Source organism: Trichomycterus rosablanca, chromosome 1, assembly GCF_030014385.1.
Source record: "Trichomycterus rosablanca isolate fTriRos1 chromosome 1, fTriRos1.hap1, whole genome shotgun sequence".
Classification (NCBI taxonomy): domain Eukaryota; kingdom Metazoa; phylum Chordata; class Actinopteri; order Siluriformes; family Trichomycteridae; genus Trichomycterus; species Trichomycterus rosablanca.
Window position 1 is genome coordinate 26855250 of NC_085988.1, and position 4832 is coordinate 26860081.

Consider the following 4832-nt stretch of genomic DNA (forward strand, 5'->3'; position numbering starts at 1 on the left):
CCAGAAATGCAAATGTTCATTTATTTGACTGACTTGTTTTCCATTTTTTTCCATTTAATGAATTCAATAAAAACATTGTTATATGGACCTATGCTTAGAAATCAAAAGTCAATGGCTGTATGGTTAACAGACTAGATACTTGATTCCAATTCCTGCCTGTATTTAGTTTGGCATTTTTTTTGTTTATGTACAGTATATTTCTCTCAGATACTCCTATTTTTATCCATCGTAAAACTTGGCAGTAGGTGGTTTGGCTACTCTACATTGCCCCCTACTTGTAAATGAGTGTGATGCTCGGCATTTGACTGGTGCCTGTCCAGTGAGTGTTCCCACCAGTTGACCAGTGTTTTAAGGATAGATGTTGGACCCACTTTGACCCGGATATGGTAACTATTAAAGAGATGTACACTGAACTATAGAAAAAGCAGAGGAAGTCAACATGTGCTTTATTAATTACAGCAAAGCTTTTGACTGAAAATATAAAATATCCTCAGGAAGATGGAAATACCAGAGCATCCTGTCATTCTAATGAGGAATCGCTACACTGATTAACAAGCCACAGTCATGATAGAACAGGAAAATGAATGATTCTACATTGGCATAGGTGTTAGGCTGCATTCTGTCACTATTCTTCCCCCCCCCCCCCCCCCCTCTCTTTTTTCCCCAATTTTTATCCCCCAGTCTAGTCGTGTCCATTTACCCTGATTGCGTCCTCCACACCGACTCGACCCCTCACCGCCGACCGAAGACGCCTCTCAACTGACACGCGCCCCCTCCGGCACGCACAGTCAGCACAGATAGTGCATTTTTCACCTGCACGAGTCGAGTTCATACACTTGACGGGCACTGTGTTTGGAGGGCCACAGCCCCATCGGCACCACCAGCTAGCCAGCAGGGGCCGCAGTCGCACCAGTCACGAGGACCCATGATCCGACCTTCCCACCCTCCAACCCTGAACAGCAGCCAATTGTTGTTCATGCAGCCGCCCAGCCTAGTCGGAAAGGCAGAGCTGAGATTCGATTCGATGTATTGGAAACCCCAACTCTGGTGAGCTAGCGTACTTTACTGCTGCACCACCTGAGCGGCTCTGTCAATATTCTTGTTTAACCTGGACACTCAATATGTAATGAGAGAAGCATGACAGGGCTTGAAGATTATCAAGGATACAAGATTGGTGGATGAAACATCAATAACTTTTGATATGTGGATGGTGCAACACTAATAGCAGAAAATCTGGAAGACATGAAGCCCCTCATTGAGACTTCAGCTCAATAGACAAAAGTAATCACAACAGGATAAATCACTAACTTCACCATCGATAGAGAAGATGTCGAAGTAATGGAACGATTTTGCTTACTTGGATCAGTTATTTACAGCAAAGGATCAGCATACCGGAAACATGACAACAAGAGTAAAAGAACTAGACAATAAAAGCAGGAAGAATGCCAATGCCTTTGACTTTCGGAGCGATATTTAGACTTAAAAAAAAAATTGGACGACAAAGAAGACAAACAAATGATTTCTTGACCCAGTCAAAAAAAGAAGAAGAGGGCAGCCAGCAGCAAGATAGATGGATACAATTAGATGAACAATGAACAATCCATGAAGAAGCCTGGAGACCCAGACAGTAGACAGGATGTTCTGGAGAAACACAATCCATATGATCACCAAATATGTTGTCAGTAAAACAAAAATGCTAACATTAGACATCAGATGCTACAGGCAGGAGAAGCTCCATATATAACCAATATTTAATTAAAATTGATATTGTGGTTGTCTAATAGCTTTGTAATAATAACATTAAAATAAAAAATCTAAAATACAAAAGCTTAAAAGTTTGTTACAAAAGATTCTCTAACTAAAACATTTACTGTAGATTGAAAGAATTTAGCTGATGAAGAAGGTTAGGAGACTCCTGAAATAAGGTAACTGCCCATTTAAAATGAATTAAGTGAATGGATTTGGTTCCCACTTGTACACATCAGATTATACTGTATTCCACAGCTATGTCCAGGGCAGTGGTAACTAAGCTAAGAAAGTGGACTAGTATTCGGTTTAGATAAAAGTGTCAAATGTAAACGAATAGGTTATATGGCATTGTTGTCATTCTTAAAACAAGGAAACAATCCCGGGAGTGGCTATATTCTAAGTATAGTCAGTTGGGGAAAATGCCTAGTCAACTGCTATATGAAAGCATTCCATATTTTCACCAAACCGGTCATGCTGAATAATGTTGCAGGCAGCATAATGTTGACCGCTACATCTTCAGACTTATTTGTCACATGTGTCTAGTGTAAATGGGCTTTAATTTGTGGAAAACTGGGTGTCAGTGGCAGACCTGCTAATTCTGGTGTTCTCTGGTGAATGCCAATCAAGCTGCACGGTGCAGGGCTGTGAGCACAGGTAGGTAATGTCAGGCCCTCATGCCACCCTCATAAAGTCTGTTTCTTACAGTTTGATCAGAAGCATGCACACTAGTAGCCTGCTGGAGGTCATTTTGTAAGGCTCTGGCAGTGCTCCTCCTGTTTGCACAATGGTACAAATACCAGTCCTGCTGCTGGATTGATGCCCTTCTATGGCCCTGTCCATCTCTCGTCATGTAATGGTCTGTGTCCTGGTATCTCCTCCATAACAAATTTAGTACGAACTTCAACCTGCAATAAAAAAGAATGCTGCTACACAACTATTAACAAGTAACTGGTTTAGCACTGCTCATTTATTCATTCATCCATAGTAAGGCTGCAGGACAGTTTGCTCATGGCTTCCAGGTAATAGTCGGTCTAACAGCTGCCACCAACTAGTGGGCGCTCTAGAACAAAAACAAAAACTCTACAATATTACGATGGCATATTAGGGACACTTTAAAGAAAATTTTTTTTTTAGATTTTGATTTTGAGAATAAAGTCGTATAAGTTTCGATTTCGAGATTAAAGTTAAAATATTATGAGAATAAAGTTGAAATATTACGAGATTAACGTCAAAATAATTACGAGATTAAAGTCAAAATAATTACGAAATTAAAGTCAAAATATTATGAGAATAAAGTCGAAATATTATGAGATTGAAGTTGAAATAATTACAACATTAAAGTCAAAATAATTACGAGATTAAAGTCGAAATAATTACGAGATTAAAGTCAAAATAATTACGAGATTAAATTCGAAATATTATGGCCATAGCAACCTTCTTGTGTTAAAATGAGGGATGGTTATGATTTGTTATACTTTCATATCGGTTTCACAAATAAAGAAATCCCCAATCTCCTGCACATCAGCACCCGTTTGTTGTAAGTGTAAGGATGCTGAAACAGCTTTGTAATAAACTGTTTATTTAGAAGAACGTGCGCCAACGGTGCACTCGGCGTCTGTGTCATCAGCAGTACTTCAACCGAACCTTATGGACTCGTACGATAAACTAAGCCGTATGGCATTGCTATAACTGGTTCCATTGATGGGTTTAGTCGTCATGTGGATGGAAGTGTACAATACAAACAGCCACCCAAAACTAATCGCAGGTTATTGGATAACCACAATAACACTCATTATAAGCTGCCCTCGGTGCTTGTGTGCCAATCCAGGTACTGAGACCCGTGCTTCTCTGATCTGACAAACCTACAACGGCTGCACACTCTTTGGCCATAATATTTCGACCTTATTCTCATAATCATTTTGACTTCTCGAAATCGAAACTTATACAACTTTATTCTCGAAATCAAAACTTAAAAATATTTTTTTTTACAGTGGCCCTGATATGCCATCGTACAATATTATATATACAACATGTAAAATAAAATATTTGGTGTTGTATTTCCATATTTACAGCATTCAAAAACACACCACTAAGAGAAACACTAAATACTTGATTTAGTTTTAATGACCATCCATATTTATTTTTTGATAATCTAATACTGGTTATATGCCTATGACAATGAGTGTACTTTAATGGCTTCCCTAGTCACTAGTGGTAGACTGACAGTGTAGCTGAAAATTAGGCAACAGTTACATGATGCAAAAAGATGCATGTCAACATATCAACCAAATTCTCAAAGCACATCATGTTATCCACGACACAAATAAATAGAACTATTAAAAGAGCAAAGGCCTACCGATTATTAGTATGGTGTTTCTGAAAGAGTCTACAATAAGTGTATGCATTTTAAAAGACAAATAGACTGAAGAGAAGAGCTTTCAGATTTTAAGACAATTACTAAGTCAGTGGTGGCTCGGGCTGTTGATTTAAAGGTTGTAAGTCCAATAATTGCTACAATGCTGGGTTTTTAAGAAAGCTTTTTAACCCCTAACTAATTCAGGGATCCCACACAAAGAAGCTACAGAGAATGAGTTTTTTTTTCACTTACACACATACACAAACCTCTGTTAAATTCAGCAAAGTAATAAAAATGATTTTTTCCAAGACATTTTCAACAGTTGCAGAAAAATGTTGTTTTTGCAGAAAGAAGTGTGTAGCCTTTCCCCTTCAACAATCAACAATACATGGACCATAGCCAGAGTGTCCAAACTTTTTTATTTACATTTATTAATGCTGCAAAAGAAAAAGCTTGCCAAGTTAAATGGAATTATAGAACATTATAAAGTAACATATTATTAATGACTAATTTATAATATATATATATATATATATATATATAGTATTGTTTGTTTATTAGGATTTTAACGTCATGCTTTACACTTTTGGTTACATTCATGACAGGAAACGGTAGTTTACACAAGGTTCATCAGTTCACAAGGTTATATCGAACACAGTCATGGACAATTTAGTGTATCCATTTTACCTCACTTGCATGTTTTTGGACTGTGGGAGGAAACCGGAGC